General features: G+C 42.7%; 1 protein-coding gene across 6 annotated transcripts in view; it reads left to right on the forward strand.

Annotated features, from left to right (window-relative positions):
* The window catches only part of casz1 (castor zinc finger 1), a 435538-nt gene that overhangs the window by 318120 nt on the left and 96553 nt on the right, over window positions 1-20865 (forward strand). The window lies entirely within an intron of this gene.

A 20865-nucleotide genomic window follows, 5' to 3' on the forward strand; every position in this document is an offset into this window, starting at 1 on the left:
GGACAAACATAATCAGCGCTGACGCAAATTAGATGGTTATTCGTTTTGAAAATTGACAGAAAAACAATAAAAAAGATGAAATGCTCCCAAATCAATAGATATAATGAAATTCAAATAATCCGAGAGATGAGGTCTCCATGGCAACTGATAATGTGGAAAAGAAAACAATTTAATAAAGGACAGACACACTTTGAAAACAGATTGGGCCCAGGGAAGGCGGGGGGCGTCGGGGGGGGAGGGGGAGGGGGGCAGAGCGGCGCCCCTTTGCTTGGCTTGTCTCTCCGCTTGGTTGGCGGCACCGGCGGCGGCGGCGGTGAAGGATCACTGTCCACCCCAAGGACGAGCGCCATAATTAAGCGCGGGCCTTTCGGTCCAGAAAGTGCAGATTCAGGTTTTAATACACAAAATTATTTCAGGAGCAGTGAATCGGAAAGTCGTTTGTTATGACCTTCCTGAGAGGCCCGGAGCAGGGCATGTTGGAGGCGGCGGAGGCTGGGGCCCGCTGAGTTATGGCATATTTGTGTTTTTATAGTGCGGAGGGGAGGGGGCCGCCGGGGGAGAAGGTTAAACAGTATTTACAGCTCACTTGTTTTCAGGAAGGAAAGAGAAATAGAGTTCATGAAAAGAGGAGAGGAGAAAGAGAGGGAGATTCCCCGGCCTTTTGGGATTGACGGCCGCTCGGAGCGGGCTCTTTGGGGTGTTTTTCCATGGGGATAGGGGTTGCACACACCCAGCATTTACTATTTGCGAGTATTTAGTTACCTTACACCCATATGCCAAACTTCATCCCACGGGCCAACTCCAGCCCTCCATGTCATTTGATGTGGCCCTCCAGTTGCCAGATTCCAACTTTTGTATAATGATAATAATAATAATAATGGGATCACAAACCTGCAAAAGTATTGGAAAATGAGCATGCAAAGATACTGTGGGACTTCCGAATCCAGACTGACAAAGTTCTGGAACACAACACACCAGACATCACAGTTGTGGAAAAGAAAAAGGTTTGGATCATTGATGTCGCCATCCCAGGTGACAGTCGCATTGACGAAAAACAACAGGAAAAACTCAGCCGCTATCAGGACCTCAAGATTGAACTTCAAAGACTCTGGCAGAAACCAGTACAGGCGGTCCCGGTGGTGATGGGCACATTGGGTGCCGTGCCAAAAGATCACGGCTGGCATTTGGAAACAACAGACTGACAAAATTACGATCTGTCAACTGCAAAAGGCCACCCAACTGGGATCTGCGTGCATCATCCGAAAATACATCACACAGTCCTTGACACTTGGGAAGTGTTCGACTTGTGATTTTGCGATATGAAATCCAGCATATCTTGTTTGCTGTGTCATAAGAAAATAATAATAATAATAATAATAATAATAATAATAATAATAATAATAATAATAATAATACTCATTGTCCCCTCTGCTTTTCATTATTGCCATGATCCCTCTGTCAACAAACTTACAAAAAACAAATCTCGGCTATCAGACATCTAAGAAATCTCACAAAATTTCGCACCTGACATACATGGATGACCTGAAGCTGTATGGGAAAACGGAAACCAAAATCCAGTCTCTGACCAACACTGTCTGAATTTTTAGCACTGATATCAGCATGGAGTTTGATTTGGACAACAAGATGAGTCCACAGCAGACACAAACCCAGCATTTATTATTTGCGAGTATTTGTTCGCCTTACACCCTGTATGCCGAGCTTCAGGCCCACGGGCCAACTCCAGTCTTCAATGGCATTTGATGTGGTCCTTCAGTTGCCAGATTCCAACTCTTGTACAACAATATTAATAATAATACTAATAATAATAATAATAATTTGATTGAAGTCAAAAATCAGAAATTCCTCAAAGCACAGCAGACAAAAAACCAGTACAAGAAAACTGCACTACAAACTAGAGCTGACAGCTGGCACAACAAAACATTGCATGGAAAGTTCCTTGACAAAATTGAAGGAAAAGCTGATAAGGAGAAGACCTGGCTCTGGCTCACGAATGGGACCCTGAAGAAGGAAGGAGAGAGAAGGCCTGATCCTTACATCCCAGGAGCAAGCCATCAGAACAAAGGCAATTAAGGACAAGATTGAAAAATCAGCAGATGACCCAAAATGCAGACTGTGCAAGGAAACCGACGAAACCATTGATCATCTCCTCAGCTGCTGTAAGAAAATCGCACAGACAGACTACAAACAGAGGCACAACTATGTGGCCCAAATGATTCATTGGAACTTATGCCTCAAGTACCACCTCCCAGCAGCAAAGAACTGGTGGGATCACAAACCTGCAAAAGTATTGGAAAATGAGCACACAAAGATACTATGGGACTTCCGAATCCAGAGTGACAAAGTTCTGGAAGACAACACACCAGACATTACAGTTGTGGAAAAGAAAAAGGTTTGGATCATTGATGTCGCCATCCCAGGTGACAGTCGCATTGACGAAAAACAACAGGAAAAACTCAGCCGCTATCAGGACCTCAAGATTGAACTTCAAAGACTCGGGCAGAAACCAGTTCAAGTGGTCCCGGTGGTGATGGGCACACTGGGTGCCGTGCCAAAAGATCTCAGCCAGCATTTGGAAACAATAGGCATTGGCAAAATTACGATCTGCCAACTGCAAAAAGCCACCCGACTGGGATCTGAAAATACATCACACAGTCCTAAACGCTTGGGACGTGTTCGGCTTGTGGTTTTGTGATACGAAATCCAGCATGTCTATCTTGTTTGCTGTGTCATACAATGTTGTTGTGTCAATAATAATAATAATAATAATAATAATAATAATAATAATAATAATAACAGCCAGCAGACTGTCTGCTGTGGACTCATCTTGTTGTGTTTCAGATGATGATGATGATGATGATGATGATGATAAAAACTTTATTTATATACCGCTCTATCTCCCCGAAGAGACTCAGGACAGTTTCCAACATGAGTGTGAAACAACATACAATGACTTAACACACCCAGAATTTATTGTTTGCGGGTATTTGGTTACCTTACACCCTGTGTGCCAAACTTCAGGCCCACGGGCCAACTCCAGCCCTCCATAGTATTTAATGTGGCTCTCCATTTGCCAGATTCCAAATCCTATATAATAATAATAATAATAATAATAATAATAATAATAATAATAATAATAATAATAATAGCAACTAGCTTTGCCCGTCCATGTGTTGCTGTGGCTTATGGGAATCCTTTGTTGGCCAGGTGGAATAGCAGTGAATAGCCTCAAAGCCTGGCTGTTTTCTGGAGTAGCTGGAGTAGCACCCTGGAGTTATCTGACCCTAGTTGTTTCCTTTCTGGAATTCCCCTGTTTTCAGAGTGTTGCTCTTTATTTCCTGTCCTGATTTTAGAGATTATGTCGCTCTGTATTATTATACCACAGTAATTATTACATATTATATTTATAATCTTATATTATCCATGGATTATATGAAGCCCCTTCTACACAGCTGTATAAAATCCACACTGAACTGGGTTATATGGCAGTGTGGACTCAAGATAATCCAGTTCAAAGCAGGTACTGTGGATTATGTGCCTTGGCATTTTGGGTTATATAGCTGTGTGGAAGGGCCTTGAGTCTACACTGCCATATAAACCAGTTCAAATTAGATAATCTGTATTTTATAGGCAGTGTGGATAAGGGCTAAGTGCACTCTGTCTGTGCCCTGGCCGCCATTTTGGCTGAGGGAGTTGCTAGGATATGAAGGGGGCGGGGCCTAAAGGCAGCGGGGGTGGGGCCTAAAGGCAGCAGGGCCTACCCTTCTGACTGGCAGTTGGGGGAGAAAGGCTCTTCCTCATCCTCTGTAATTTGGACTAATTTTCTATGTTGTTTTTTTTAAATTGAGAGACATAGATTGGATGCCCATGTCTTTTGTGGCCAAATTTGGTGTGATTTGGTTCAGTGGTTTTGTTGTTTACTCCATAGTAAAACATCACATTACATTTTTTATATATATCTATATATAAAACTTTATTTGGTGTCGGATGTGTTGTCGAAGGCTTTCATGGCTGGGATCACAGGGTTGTTGCATGTTTTCCGGGCTGTATGGCCATGTTCCAGAAGCATTCTCTCCTGACATTTCGCCCACATCTATGGCAGGCATCCTCAGAGGTTGTGAGATATATGAAGAAAACTAAGCAAGGAAGGTTTATATATCTGTGGAAGTTTCTGGGTGGGGGGAAGAACTCTTGTCTGTTGGAGGCCAGTGTGAATGTTGTATTTAATCACCTTTGTTAGCCTTAAATGGCCTTCCCAGCCTCGCATCCTGGCCTGGGGGAATCCTTTGTTCAGAGTTGTTAGCTGTCCCCTGATTGATTCCTGTCTGAGGTGGTTCAGTTCACCTTGGAAGTTCCTGGGTGGGAGGAAGAACTCTTGTTTTTTGGAGGCCAGTGTGAAAGTTGTACTTAATCACCTTTGTTAGCCTTAAATGGCCTTCCCAGCCTTGCATCCTGGCCTGGGGGAATCCTTTGTTCAGAGTTGTTAGCTGTCCCCTGATTGATTCCTGTCTGGAACTCTTCTGTTTTCGGAGTGCTGCTCCTTATTTACTGTTCTGATTTCGGAGGGTTTTTTTAATACTGGGAGCCAGATTGTGTTCATTTTCATGGTTTCCTCCTTTCTCTTGAAGTTGTCCACATTCTTGTGGATTTCAGTGGGAAACCACTGATATTGGGAACCACTGATATTTAGGATTTGATTTGGACCTCAGCTTTTGGGACACCCAAGTTTGAAAAGTCTTGTTTTGGACCCAACGGATATTCTCGTCTTCTTTAAGGCCCCCAAATCTCATACGGACTGGAGGTTGGATTCCTGTCGTCGTTCCCCTTCCATTGTCTGGATTTTTTGCTTGTAAAAATAGGCCAAGATTGATGTCTTGGGTTGCGGTGTGGATGTTAACACTTATGCCTTGATTTATGGAGTTACTTAGCCTAAGAAGTGAGACCACTTATACTCGTTTTGGATAGTAAACCTTTTAATGCGGGGAGAGAGAAAAATTATAATAAACGAAAGATGGCTCAACACACAGGCATGTTGGGAGGGGAGTGTACCGATTTGGTAGGGCCATATTATTTATTATTATTATTATTATATTAGTAAAAAACATTATTATTCAACTGGTCACTCCTTGTGAGTAGTTAGCGGTCACTCCACTGCTTGACCCTTCAGCTGGTCACTCCACCCCCTTGGGAGTAGTTAGCAGTCACTCCACTGCTTGACCCTTCAGCTGGTCACTCCACCCCCTTGGGAGTAGTTAGCAGTCACTCCACTGCTTGACCCTTCAGCTGGTCACTCCACCTCCTTGGGAGTAGTTTGCAGACTCCACTGCTTGACCCTTCAACTGGTCACTCCACCCCCTTGGGAGTAGTTAGCAGTCACTCCACTGCTTGACCCTTCAACTGGTCACTCCACCCCCTTGGGAGTAGTTAACAGTCACTCCACTGCTTGACCCATCAACTGGTCACTCCACCCCCTTGGGAGTAGTTAGCAGTCACTCCACTGCTTGACCCTTCAACTGGTCACTCCACCCCCTTGGGAGTAGTTTGCAGACTCCACTGCTTGACCCTTCAACTGGTCACTCCACCCCCTTGGGAGTAGTTAGCAGTCACTCCACTGCTTGACCCTTCAGCTGGTCACTCCACCCCCTTGGGAGTAGTTTGCAGACTCCACTGCTTGACCCTTCAACTGGTCACTCCACCCCCTTGGGAGTAGTTAGCAGTCACTCCACTGCTTGACCCTTCAACTGGTCACTCCACCCCCTTGGGAGTAGTTAGCAGTCACTTCACTGCTTGACCCTTCAACTGGTCACTCCACCCCCTTGGGAGTAGTTAACAGTCACTCCACTGCTTGACCCATCAACTGGTCACTCCACCCCCTTGGGAGTAGTTAGCAGTCACTCCACTGCTTGACCCTTCAACTGGTCACTCCACCCCCTTGGGAGTAGTTTGCAGACTCCACTGCTTGACCCTTCAACTGGTCACTCCACCCCCTTGGGAGTAGTTAGCAGTCACTCCACTACTTGACCCTTCAACTGGTCACTCCACCCCCTTGGGAGTAGTTTGCAGACTCCACTGCTTGACCCTTCAACTGGTCACTCTACCCCCTTGGGAGTAGTTAGCAGTCACTCCACTGCTTGACCCTTCAACTGGTCACTCCACCCCCTTGGGAACGGTCAGTAGCCACTCCACCCCTTCACCCTCTTCACTGGTCATGCCACACACTTAGGAGCATTCAGCGGTCACTCTACCCCTTGACCCTTTCACTGGTCTCTCCACCAGTAATATAACCATATAAAATAAAATATTATAATACACTATACCATATATACTCAAGTATAAGCCGACCCGAATATAAGCTGAGGCACCTAATTTTACCACAAAAAAATTGGGAAAACATTGACTCCAGTATAAGCTGAGGGTGGTAAATTTCAGAAATAAAAATAGATACCGATAAAAATTACATGAATTGAGGCATCAGTAAGTTAAATGTTTTTGAATATTTACATAAAGCTCAAATTTAAGATAAGACTGTCCAACTCTGATCAAATCATTATTCTCATCTTCTTCAAATCTAAATGTGCTTCTGTATCCTTTGAATAATAATAGAGTAAAATAATACATGTAATAATAATAATAATAAATACAGGAAAATAATACATGTAATAATAATAATAATAATAATAATAATAATAATAATAATAATAATAATAATAATAAAAAATACAGGAAAATAATACATGTAGTAATAAATGGAGTAAAATAATAAATGCAATAATAATAATAAGATCAGAGTGAAATAATAAATGTATTAATAATAATAAAAATAGAGTAAAATAAATGTAATAGTAGCAACAATAATAGAGAAAAATAATAAATGTAATACCAATAATAATAGAGAAAAATAATAAATGTAATAATACCAATAATAATAGATAAAAATAATAAATGTACCATATATTCTCGAGTATAAGCTGACCCAAATATAAGCCAACCAGGACCCTCACCCGAGTATAAGCCAAGGAGGCTTTTTCAGTCTTAAAAAAAGGGCTGAAAAACTAGGCTTATACTCAAGTATATACAGTATATTTATATTACATTATTATATTATATTATTCCCCAATTCAATCCACCGTCAGGACCAATAACACCCATTTCCCCTTTGAGGGTTGCAATAGTATTGACCTCCTGTATTACATTGTTTATTATTATATTATTGCATTATTATATTATATTATTATATTATTGTATTCTATTGTATTGTATTATCTCCCAATCCAATCCACTCTTGGGACCGATAATAACATTCCCGCCTCGAGGGTGGTAATGTCCCTAACGGTCCTATATGTCCAATGTGGCAAATAGTCCTCTGTATAATAATGCCACTTTCCTGTTGTGGGATCCTTCCTAGATCCACCTGCAAGGTCCAAGATCCAGTGTAGTCAATAAGTCTATCAATATGTGTAGACCACTTTTTGAAAACCACTAGTCAAGATAAGCATGATTTTGTTAGAAGTCAAATCTTGATCAAGTGATATTCACAAGAATTTATGGAATGGCACACAGGTAGCTTGGTTGTTAGACTGATGAACCGTGTCTTTGAACTGCCAAGGACAAAGACATGCCACTACAAAAATATATTTGGTTAGCAGAGGATGGTTGTTTCTTTGAAGTTGTAATTGCCCAAAAGATATACACTCCCTTTAAAAACCTTTTAGAGATTAAAAAAGTTTTCTTTGAAAAATAACATATCTTATTTACTCAAACGTCTTGTATTAATTCACCATACAGGCACATTTCTTATTGAAGTTCAGTTACAGAGAGGATGTAGTGTCTCTGTGTTGAGTACACAGGGTATCATTCTTAATCAATAGTCCATAGTCTTTAAGGATAGTTGTACTCAATGAAGTCCATAAGCATATTTAATGTAGTGTATATTTGTTTAAAGTAGTGTATATTTTCTTTTATTGTGTTGTTTAATGTGTTATGATTTGTTGTTCTATTATATTTTGTTATATTGTACTAGCTGTGCCCGGCCACGCGTTGCTGTGGCAAAGTGGTGGTGGTATTGGTTAAAAATGGTTGTGTAATTTTTATTTGACTTTATTTGCATTTTTTATTAATTTTATTGTATGTTATATTTTTATTTATTATATTTTATTATTTTCTTGTATTATTTTTAGTTATTTTCTGTTATTATAGTATTTTATTGTATTAATTTTTTAGTGTTTTTAATTATTTTTTATTGGGTTGCTAGGAGACCAAGTTGGAGGAGCTTAGCCTTCTAACTGGCAGCAATTGGATAAAAGCAATTATTCCTCTCTCTCTAATTAGGACTTTATTTTTCTTTTCTTTTTGTTGTATCAACCTAGAGGCGTGGATGATGGGTTGTGTTGTCAAATTTCGAGGTTGGGAGGTCTGTAGTTTTGTTGTTTTGTGGGTCGCCATGATGCCATCACTCTTTTATATATATAGATTGTTCTGGGCATGGCCCCATGTAAGCCGCCCCGAGTCCCCATTGGAGAGATGGTGGCGGGGTATAAATAAAGTTTATTATTATTATTATTAATTATTATAATAATTCCTTCTATATTGAAGCCCATACATTCATCCACCTCCACTGAGGTCTGATGCAAAACATCACTGTAGACCAAACACATACCGAATACAAAACGGAGTCCTGTGCCTGAACATGCTCAGTACAATCACATGTCTATAACCCTCCCACACTAAAGAGATAATCAAACTGGCAAATCAACATACACATAACAAATAAATAGTGAAAGGCTTGGGAGGCTGGCAGTCTGAATTTCTAGCCGTAATCTCCCAACAACATTGCGTTGGCTGGGCCTGCGTTTGGGCCGTTCTGCTCCCCAGCGGCCCAACGGCCTCTTTCTCCCTTGGCCAGTTGATAGATGGCATAAATTAGGCCTCTGAAGGGGGATACTGCATCCTTAAGAAGAAATATGTCCTCATTTTTCTTAAACACCGTTTGCACTGAGTGAAATGTTTAGAAGGGACGCTGAGGGATAACTTTATTTCTTACCAGGGAGTTCAGAGCCGTTCGGTGAAGCTCATAAAACACGGGGAGTCAGGGAGCTGACAGGCTGCCTGCCCATTAGAAGAACCATCACTCTTCCGGAGGGAAGCTCACGCCGGGCTGCCGGATCCCGGGGTTTGGCTACCAAAAGTGCAGGAGGGCAACGGAGGCAGCAGGGCCCAAGTCGGTGATGGGCCACGTTGTCAAGAAAGGGCCAAGTCACAGAAATGTACTCAGAGGAAAGTGGAGGAGAGAGAAGGCTTCCCAAGAGATTCCTCTCATCTCTCTGGTGTGGAAACAAGGGGGACGAGGGGCTAAGGAAGGAAACAGTACCAGCCATGGAGACTCCTTCCCTTCTTTATTTTCTTCCTTCCTTCCTTCTTCCCTCCCTCCCTCCCTCCCTCCTTTTCTTTTTTCCTTTTTTCCTTCCTTCCTTCCTTCTTTCCTTCCTTCTTTCCTAATTCCTTTTTCCTTCCTTCTTTCTTCCTTCCTTCCTTCCTTCCTTCCTTCCTTCCTTCCTTCCTTCTTTCTTTCCTTCCTTCCTTCCTCCCTTCCTTCCTTCCTTCCTTCCTTTTTTCCTTCTTTCCTTCCTTCCTTTCTCCCTCCCTCCTTCCTTCCTTCCTCCTTCCTTCCTTCCTTCTTCCTTCCTTCCTTCCTTCTTTCTTTCCTTCTTCCGTCCTTCCTTCCTTCCTTCCTTCCTTCCTTCCTTCCTTTTTTCCTTCTTTCCTTCCTTCCTCCCTCCCTCCTTCCTTCCTTATTTTTCCTTCCTTCCTTCCTTCCTTCCTTCCTTCCTTCCTTCCTTCCTTCCTTCCTTCCTTCTTTCTTTCCTTCTTCCTTCCTTCCTTCCTTCCTTCCTTTTTTCCTTCTTTCCTTCCTTCCTCCCTCCCTCCTTCCTTCTTTCTTCCTTCCTTCCTTCTTTCTTTCCTTCTTCCTTCCTTCCTTCCTTCCTTCCTTCCTTTTTTCCTTCTTTCCTTCCTTCCTCCCTCCCTCCTTCCTTCCTTCTTTCTTCCTTCCTTTCTTCCTTCCTTCCTTCTTTCTTCCTTCCTTCCTCCTTCCTTCCTTCCTTTCTTTCTTCCTTCCTTCCTTCTTTCTTCCTTCCTTCTTTCCTTCCTTCTTTCCTTCTTTCCTTCCTTCTTTCTTCCTTCCTTCCTTCTTTCCTTCCTTCTTTCCTCTTTCCTTCTTTCCTTCCTTCTTTCTTCCTTCCTTCCTTCTTTCCTTCCTTCTTTCCATCCTTCCTTCTTCTTTCCTTCTTTCCTTCCTTTTTTCTTCCTTCATAACTCCCTACTTCCTTCCTTCCTCGTCCCTCCTTCTTTCCTTCCTCCTTTTCTTCTTTCTTCCTTCCTTCCTTCTTTCTTCCTTCCTTCCTCCTTCCTTCCTTCCTTTCTTCCTTTCTTCCTTCTTTCTTCCTTCCTTCTTTCTTTCCTTCTTCCTTCCTTCCTTCCTTTTTTCCTTCTTTCCTTCCTCCCTCCCTCCCTCCTTCCTTCCTTCTTTCTTTCCTTCCTTCCTCCCTCCCTCCTTCCTTCCTTCTTTCTTCCTTCCTTCCTTCTTTCTTCCTTCCTTCCTTCTTTCTTTCCTTCTTCCCTCCTTCCTTCCTTCCTTCCTTCCTTCCTTCCTTTTTTCCTTCTTTCCTTCCTTCCTCCCTCCCTCCCTCCTTCCTTCCTTCTTTCTTCCTTCCTTTCTTCCTTCCTTCCTTCTTTCTTCCTTCCTTCCTCCTTCCTTTCTTCCTTTCTTCCTTCCTTCCTTCCTGTCTTCCTTCCTTCCTTCTTTCTTTCTTCCTTCCTCCTTCCTTCCTGTCTTCCTTCCTTCCTTCTTTCTTCCTTCCTTCTTTCTTCCTTCCTTCCTCCTTCCTTCCTTCCTTCCTTTTTTCCTTCTTTCCTTCCTTCCTCCCTCCCTCCTTCCTTCCTTCCTTCCTTCTTTCTTTCCTTCTTCCTTCCTTCCTTCCTTCCTTCCTTCCTTCCTTCCTTTTTTCCTTCTTTCCTTCCTTCCTCCCTCCCTCCTTCCTTCCTTCTTTCTTCCTTCCTTCCTTCTTTCTTCCTTCCTTCCTTCCTTCCTTCTTTCTTTCCTTCTTCCTTCCTTCCTTCCTTCCTTCCTTTTTTCCTTCTTTCCTTCCTTCCTCCCTCCCTCCTTCCTTCCTTCTTTCTTCCTTCCTTTCTTCCTTCCTTCTTTCTTCCTTCCTTCTTTCTTCCTTCCTTCCTTCTTTCTTCCTTCCTTCTTTCCTTCTTTCCTTCCTTCTTTCCTTCTTTCCTTCTTCTTTCTTCCTTCCTTCTTTCCTCTTTCCTTCTTTCCTTCCTTCTTCCTTCCTTCCTTCCTTCTTTCCTTCCTTCTTTCCTCTTTCCTTCTTTCCTTCCTTCTTCCTTCCTTCCTTCCTTTTTTCCTTCTTTCCTTCCTTCTTTCCATCCTTCCTTCTTCTTTCCTTCTTTCCTTCCTTTTTTCTTCCTTCATAACTCCCTACTTCCTTCCTTCCTTCGTCCCTCCTTCTTTCCTTCCTCCTTTTCTTCTTTCTATCCTTCCTTCTTCCTTCCTTCCTTCCTTCCTTCCTTCCTTCCTCCTCTACCCCCCACTCTTCCCAACCACCCATCCTTTTCTTGATGCCAAAAGATTTAATATTTGTTTGAAATGAGAATCAGTTCTCCAATGAATCTGGAGAGAGAGTCAGGGAATTAATGCCACTCTCTCTCTCTCTTTTCCCTTCCGTGGGCTCACACTCACTTCCCGGCACCTCCTCCCCCCTCCCTCACCCTTTCAATTTCTAAAGCCGGCTGATTTGAATATTTATAAATATCAGTAAATTATTTATTGTAGCAATCTGCTGTGCCATTTCACCGATCGCCGTTAACACTTTAGGGTTCTCGCTCATCCTCGGTGGCTCAGAGGTGGCTGCGAGCGATGCCGGGCCTCCGCAGGACACGCGTGTGCGCCGCTTGTTGTGTGTCTTTGTGCGAAATGGAAGCACACGGGAAGATTGGTTTGTGAACAATCCTTGAGATAAGTTTGCCTTAGGGTCGCCCAAAGTTGGAAACAACTTGGAAACCATGTCTTCTCAAAGACTTTCATGGATGGAATCACTGGATTGCTGTGAATTTTCCAGCAGCATTCTCTCCTGACGTATCACCCACATCTGTGGCAGGCATCCTCAGAGGTTATGAGGTCTGTTGGAAAATTGGCAAGTGGGGTTTACATATCTGTGGAATGTCCTTGTTGGGAAAAATAACACTTGTCTGTTGGAGGCAAGAGTGAATGTTGCCATTGGCCAGCTTGATTAGCACTGAATAGGCTTGCAGCTTCAAAGCCTGGATGATTCCTGCCTGAGGAAATCCGTTGTTGTGTTAACTGGCCCTGATTGTTTCATGCATGGAATCCCCCTATTTCCTGAGTGTTCTTTATTTACTGTCCTGGTTTTGGATTTTTTAATATACTAGCTGTGCCCGGCCACGCGTTGCTGTGGCAAAGTGGTGGTGATATTGGTTAAAAATTGTTGTGTAATTTTTATTTGACTTTATTTGCATTTTTTATTATTTGTATTGTATGTTATATTTTTATTTATTATATTTTATTATTTTCTTGTATTATTTTTAGTTATTTTCTGTTATTATAGTATTTTATTGTATTAATTTTTTAGTGTTTTTAATTATTTTTTATTGGGTTGCTAGGAGACCAAGTTGGAGGAGCTTAGCCTTCTAACTGGCAGCAATTGGATAAAAGCAATTATTCCTCTCTCTCTAATTAGGACTTTATTATTCTTTTCTTTTTGTTGTATCAACCTAGAGCTGTGGATGATGGGTTGTGTTGTCAAATTTCGAGGTTGGGGGGCCTGTAGTTTTGTTGTTTTGTGGGTCACCGTGATGCCATCACTCTTTTATATATATATAGATTGGTAGCCAGATTTCATTCATTGTCATGGTTTTCTCCTTTCTGTTGAAATTGTCCACGTGCTTGTGGATGTCAATGGCTTCTCTGTGTTGTCTGACATGGTGGTTGTTAGGGTGGTCCAGCATTTCTGTGTTCTCCAATAAATAAATAAAGAGCAATATTTAAAAAACTGGGGAATTCCAGACAGCTAACACCTCCCAACAAAGGATTCCCCCACGCAGGAAGCAGCTACAAGGTGAACAGCACTCAGAAAACAGATGAATTTCAAGCATGAAACAATCAGGGCCAGCTAACACCTCCCAACAAAGGGTTCCCTCAGGCAGGAAACAGCCAGGCGTTGAACCTGCTAGTCCATTCAGTGCTAATCAACATTCATACTTACCTCCAACAGACAAGAGTTCTTTCTCCCATCCTGGACATTATTCCACAGATGTATAAACCTCACTTGCCTAGTTTCCAACAGACCTCACAACCTCTGACGATGCCTGCCGTAGATGTGGGCAAAATGTCAGGAGAGAATGCTTCTGGAACTTGGATATATATTCCTCACAACCTCTGAGGATGCCTGCCATAGATGTGGGCGAAACGTCAGGAGAGAATACTTCTGGAACATGGACATATATTCCTCACAACCTCTGAGGATGCCTGCCATAGATGTGGGCGAAACGTCAGGAGAGAATACTTCTGGAACATGGACATATATTCCTCACAACCTCTGAGGATGCCTGCCGTAGATGTGGGTGAAACGTCAGGAGAGAATGCTTCTTGAAGATGGCCAGATAGCCCGGAAAACTCGCAGCAAACTCAGGGACGCTCTCCAAGGTCAGGTGAAAGAGACAGCGTGCCACTAAGCCGAGGTCATCTCTTGAGCTAAAAGCAATAAAATGCTTTATTGATAAACTGGAGCTCTGTGTATGTGTGTAGCAGAGGAAGCGATGACGCTCTCTTTGCACACTGCAAATCCCAGGCAATGAAAGTGGAATCATAGTGGTATCATGGAATTCTGGAATCCCGCATAATAGTGTTTCCAAACTGTTCCTTAGAACTTGTTTTTGCCCCGACAGACTCTTCTGTGGGATTGGGAATGAGAGGCACACTGGGAAATAGGGGGGGAAAGTGAGGGGAAAGCATTCACTGCACAACTCTCCTGTGCCTGCCTCACTTTATGGGAAGCTTTAAAAATTCAGTGACGTGTATAAATGATGCAAATTAGGTAGTCATATAGTTGATTGTTTTACTTAATTGTGCTTTGTGCGGATCGTAGGGAAGGGCTGAGAACTCGCTGTAAATTCCTCGTCCCTGACTCCTCGCATCCAGGAGTTCACCCACATTTGGACCGCTCCTTTTCCAGCTGCCTTGCAATCTTGAGGTCTAGCGACTTCCTCGTAAACAAATACCAGCCGCAAGCTCACATTCTAGAAAGGCAGAACCCCAAACTCAGTATCAAAACCTGTTTCCTGAAGTGTCCATCCTGCCCTGATAATAATAATAATAATAATAATAATAATAATAATAATAATAATAATAATAATAATAGGTAAAGGTTTCCCCTGACGTTAAGTCCAGTCATGTCTGACTCTGGGGGTTGGTGCTCATCTCCATTTCTAAGCCAATGAGCCGGTGTTGTCCGTAGACACCTCCAAGGTCATGTGGCCACTGGCATGACTGCATGGAGTGCTATTACCTTCCCGCCGGAGCGGTACCTATTGATCTACTCACATTTGCATGTTTTTGAACTGCTAGGTTGGCAGAAGCTGGAGCTAACAGCGGGCGCTCACTCCGCTCCTGGGATTTGAACCTGGGACCTTTCGGTTTATAAGTTCAGCAGCTCAGCGCTTTAACACACTTCGCCACCAGGGCTCCATATATATAGATACAGTAGAGTCTCATTTATCCAACACTCGCTTATCCAATGTTCTGGATTATCCAACGCATTTTTGTAGTCAATGTTTTCAATGCATTGTGATATTTTGATGCTAAATTCGTAAATACAGTACAGTAGAGTCTCACTTATCCAACATAAACGGGCTGGCAGAATGTTGGATAAGCGAATATGTTGGATAATAAAGAGGCATTAAGGAAAAGCCTATTAAACATCAAATTAGGTTATGATTTGACAAATTAAGCACCAAAACATCATGTTAGACAACAAATTTGGCAGAAAAAGTAGTTCAATTCGCAGTAATGTTATGTAGTAATTACTGTATTTATGAATTTAGCACCAAAATATCACGATATATTGAAAACATTGACTACAAAAATGCATTGGATAATCCAGAACATTGGATAAGTGAGACTCTACTGTAATTACTACATAGCATTCCTGTGTATTGAACTACTTTTTCTGTCAAATTTGTTGTATAACATGATGTTTTGCTGCTTAATTTGTAAAATCATAACCTAATTTGATGTTTAATAGGCTTTTCCTTAATCCCTCCTTATTATCCAAGATATTCGCTTATTCAAGCTTCTGCCGGCCCGTTTATGTTGGATAAGTGAGACTCTACTGTAGTAGTAATAATAATAATAATAATAATAATAATAATAATAATAATACTTTATTCTTGTATCCCACCTCCATCTCCCTGAAGGGACTCGGGGCGGCATACATGAGAAAACGTCCAACCGCAACATAAATTCACATATAATCCATAAATTTAAAACACAATATAATAATTTACTGTGTTTCCCTGAAAATAAGACAGTGTCTTATATTAATTTTTGCTCCCAAAGATGCTCTAGGTCTTATTTTCAGGGGATGTCTTATTTTTCCATGAAGAAGAATTCACATTTATTGTTGAACAAAAAAATGAACATTTATTATATACTGTAAAGTAGTTGTCATCACAAACCAGCATAACCAGACAAACTGTGAATCCTATCAAGAATTTCTTGTTACTGCCATTATTTCCATGTACAACACTCTATGGTATGTACATTTACCGATCTTGCATGATCTGGTGTTCTGTTCATTGGGCATGCTTCCAAACAAAAACTTTGCTAGGTCTTACTTTCGGGGAGGCCTTATATTTAGCAATTCAGCAAAACCTCTACTAGGTCTTATTTTCCGGGGATGTCTTATTTTAGGGGAAACAGGGTAGCTATAAAACAACATAACATAACAATTATTAAAATCAATTCAAAGCCCAGGTGAAGACCCTGGGTTGGTCTCGTGGCCTTCGAGATCCCGCTGTGAGTCCTAACCATTGCAACCCCAGTGAAAAATATGTTCCGTTTCCAAATCCGCACACGTGTACGTGAAGCCCCCCCTTATCCGCCCCAAACAATGTGGTGAATAATTGAACGGTTGCGTCCCTCTCCGCTCCTGGAAAGCTGGCACGCCGGTCTCCCTCCTGAGCACAGCTACTCAGCTGGGCTTAAAATTCTTCAATAAGAATATGAAAGGTCCATCTGTTCTGTTTTCGGCGCAGCCCCTTGAAGTGACAAGTCCCCGTCAGCCTCTCTCCTTGCCTCGCTTTCCGTCTCTTTTCTAGCTCACCCCCAAACCTCAAGTCCAAGCATCCACGATGCCCAGTTCACCCTCTCGGATTCTTTCTTTGTCCAAACTTCCCGCTAAAAACCTCCTCCTCCTCCTCTTCTCCCCACTTTGCCATCTTGTTCCGATCCTTTAGGAATTCCCTTTCAAAACAACCACAACCGGAGTGTATTCTGGCAAAGATCTCGTGCTCAAATCGGGAAGTCGGAGCCTCGCAGGCGGAGAGGTTTGGCCCCGAGAATTTGGCTGACGGCTATTTGTACGCTGGGCTTTCAGCACAAATTCAACACCAAGAAAACGCCGGGTTCTGTGACCTGGATAAATGATTGTGAGTTAAGCACATTTGCACATATTTGCTTAGTTTTGCATAATTTCGCATCTGACGAAATCCAGAAAGATGCTGTGCCAGCCTGAATTCGTAGGAACTTTTCCCAGTGCTCTTTTGCTACCTCTATCTGCATTGCAACCAGAGGTTGTCAATAAGCTTTCAAGCCATGCTGTAATATATTGTATGCACATATAATATTGATAATAATATAATGTAATACAGTATAATAATAATAATAATACACTATTATAATTGTATATTCCATATTACATGTAATATTACTATTAATATTACAGTATAGTGCTATAGTACAATATAGTAATATATAATGTTTATATTGTGCTATGCCAATAATATAATATAGTGCATGTACATATAACATGTAAGCCACCCTGAGTGCCCTTCGGGGTGAGAAGCAGCCTAAGTCCAAAATTATTTATTTATTCATTTACTACATTTATTTACTACATTTATATCCCACCCTTCTCACCCCAAAGGGAACTCAGAGCAGCGGTATGTACATACAATATATTATATTATTAGCATAGCACAATATTAGCATTATATATTGCTATATTGAACTATACCACTATACTGTAATATTATATGTAATATATAACATATAATTAATATTATTATATGGTATTATTATTAGTATTATATTGTATAAAATGATAATATTATTATCAATATCATATGTATATAGTAAAAAGTAAAGGTTTTCCCCTGACGTTAAGTCCAGTCGTGTCTGATTCTGAGAGTTGGTGCTCATCTCCATTTCTAAGCTGATGAGCCGGCGTTGTCCGTAGACACCTCCAAGGTCATGTGGCCAGCATGACTGCATGGAGCGCCGTTACCTTCCCACTGGAGCGGTACCTATTGATCTACTCACATTGGCATGTTTTCGAACTGCTAGGTTGGCAGGAGCTGGGGCTAACAGCGATCGCTCATTCCGCTCCCGGGATTTGAACCCGGGACCTTTTGGTCGGCAAGTTCAGCAGGTCAGTGCTTTAACACACTTCGCCACCGGGGCTCCCCATATGTATATACAATATATTATATTATTAAAACTGATATAAAATATTATATTATAAATGAGGGCGGGGGCCAGGTAAATGACCTTGGAGGGCCGCATCCGGCCCCCGTGCCTTAGTTTGGGGACCCCTGCTGCAACATCTTGAGGACTAGGTGGTGGTTGTCCTGTTAGAAGCCGCCAACAAAATCCCATTTCAGAGAGTTCCTCCCTTTTTCTTCCAGGTCCCTCTGGGTCTGGCGACTGAGCCAGGGCCGCTTTGCCTCTGCCCCGAGCTCTTCGCTGGTGCAAACGCTTTGCGGGTATTGTTTTCGCAGGAAATGCTCAGTGTAAATAAAGCATGTGGGAGAGTTTGTCCCCGGCAGGGATGAAAAGAACTCTGTGACAGGCCCAGGTTATAAATGGCTTCCTTAGATTGATGCAAAATCAAAACATTTCTTTTGGGGAGAAGAAACTCACAAGGGATGTTTACTTAGTCGGGAATCTTTTGTGCCACGCCGAGTGGAGTGCCAAGGCCATGGCGGATCAAACAGGCATCTCCCTTCTCAAACTGAGGTGGAGCCCACCTCTCTTCTGTTTTGGGAATCTATGAGCAGTTAGACTCAAAAATCACCCTCCTTCGGGGGTGATTCCTCAAAAATACAGCAGAGTGGCAGAAGCACACTTCACAAGCAGCAGAAACTTACGTGAGGTGAGTTTGGGAAAGCCTTCGTTTCTTAGGATGGCAAAGGATTGCAAAGTCTCCTTGAAAGTTCAAAAAGCATTTATTGAGGTAAAAAGAAATCCATTGTAGATAGAAAAGGTTTTAGAGCTAACTAGCTGTCTAAGCTAGCACTAAGGAAGGTAAGCAGGTAAAAATAACAAAGGTATCTAAATAGCTACATTTTGCCTAGGAGAGTGGCAAAATGTGTCCTTCTTAGTTGGAAGACAATAGAAGAGAGATATGGCTACGGCCTCATGGTCCGAGCCTTCTTGGGGCAATTAACATTCCAATCTAGATAGAGGAAGTTACCTCATCCCTGAAGAGATCACATTGCTAAACTTACTTACTTACTTAGGCGATCCCTCGTCGTTTGAGGATGATGGTCCTCCATTTCTTGGAAGATGCCTGTGCGTGATTTTTTTTTAATGTGTAGAGGTCGGTGCACAGCTGGTCAACACACCGTCTTCACAGATTGAGGTCCCAGCAGTGGTGTGGTTAACACAACGAGAGTGGCTTCTTCCGCCTTCACAGCCGTTGTAACATGTACCATGTTATCCTCCGCCTTCTCCGCTGTTGAGGTCTTTGGGTCTTGGATTGTTCTTGGTCTGGATCCTCCCCTGTGGCCACTCCTGGGAGTGCATCACTTCTATGGTTGTGCCCACAGGTTCATTGGAACACGCAAGCCCCCTCACCACGTCAAGGTGACAATCCATCGAGGTGAAGGCGTGGATGTAAACAGAATAGGAACAGAGGGAAATCAGCAAAGCCTATCTGGGCATGCATGGGATTATAGAGAGGCTTCCCTCAGTCTAATCTATCCACTACATATCTAATAGATGAGACTTGTGTAGTCCAGGATGATTTCCAACAATCTGCAATTTTAGAAAGACCTTGCAAAACTCCCTGCATATCTTGGAAAAGGTATATAGTGGGGTCCCAGGTGAGCCTCGACCTGAAAAGTGTGGTGCCAGCAGGATCTCTCACATCCAATTGAGAAGCATCCTCTACAAATGGGTCTTCGATGAATCAATCTGTTTTTCTATCATCTGTTTGGTATAGTTCTACAATGCATTGTTTCCGTCATCATTTTTTAGTCCTTCTTGGTCAATACTTGGTTTACATTTCCATTTGATTTCTTGGATCTTGTGGAAGAATTACCTGATTCCTCCTTTGTTGACCTAGAGCAGGGTTCCCCAAACTCTGGTCTTCCAGGAGTTTGGGACTTTGGCTCCCAGAATCCCTGACACTTGGCCAAGGCAGCTGAGGTTTCTTGGGGTGAGTTCCAAAACACTTGAAGTTCTACGGCATTTTAATATGGCATTAGGTTTGTTTCAGGGGCCCCTGGGGGCACAGTGTGTTGAAGCGCTGAGCTGCTGAACTTGCGGACCAAAAGGTCCCAGGTTCGAATCCCGGGAGCAGAATGAGTGCCCGCTGTTAGCCCCAGCTCCTGCCAACCTAGCAGTTCAAAAAATTCAAATGCGAATAGATCAATAGTGTAGCAAGTAGGATGCATTTTTCCCATCTCTTAGGCAAAATGTAGCTATCTAGATTTCTTTGTTATTTTTACCTGCCTACCTGCCTTAGAAGCTAGCTTAGACAGCTAGTTAGCTCCATTTCTATTTGCAATGGATTTCTTTTTACCTCAATAAATACATTTTTTGAACTTTTAAGCTGACTTTGCAATCCTTTGCCATCCTGAAGAAGAAAGGCTTCCCCTAAACTCACCTCACGTATGTTTCCTGCTGTTTGGAAGGTGTGCTTCTGCACTCTGCTATATTCTTGGGAATTTACCTCACAAAAGAGGGTTATTTTGGGCCTAACAGCTCACGGATTCTCAACAAATAGGTACTGCTCCGGCAGGAAGGTAACGGCACTCCATGCAGTCATGCCAATGGCCACATGACCCTGGAGGTGCCTACGGACAACGCCAGCTCTTCGGCTTAGAATGGAGATGAGCACCAACGCCCAGAGTGTGAGTAGATCAATAGGTACTGCTCAGGCGGGAAGGTAATGGCGCTCCATGCAGCCATGACCTTGGAGGTGTCTACGGACAACGCCGGCTCTTCGGCTTAGAAATGAAGATGAGCACCAACCCCAGAGTGTGAGTAGAGCAATAGGTACTTCTCCGGAGGGAAGGTAACGGCGCTCCATGCAGTCATGCCTATGGCCACATGACCTTGGAGGTGTCTACGGACAACGCCGGCTCTTTGGCTTAGAAATGGAGGTGAGCACTGACCCCCAGAGTGTGAGTAGATCAATAGGTACTGCTCCGGCGGGAAGGTAACGGCGCTCCATGCAGTCATGCCTGTGGCCACATGACCTTGGAGGTGTCTACGGACAACGCCGGCTCTTAGAAATGGAGATGAACACCAACCCCTAGAGT

Source organism: Anolis carolinensis, unplaced genomic scaffold (assembly GCF_035594765.1).
Source record: "Anolis carolinensis isolate JA03-04 unplaced genomic scaffold, rAnoCar3.1.pri scaffold_15, whole genome shotgun sequence".
Lineage (NCBI taxonomy): Eukaryota > Metazoa > Chordata > Lepidosauria > Squamata > Dactyloidae > Anolis > Anolis carolinensis.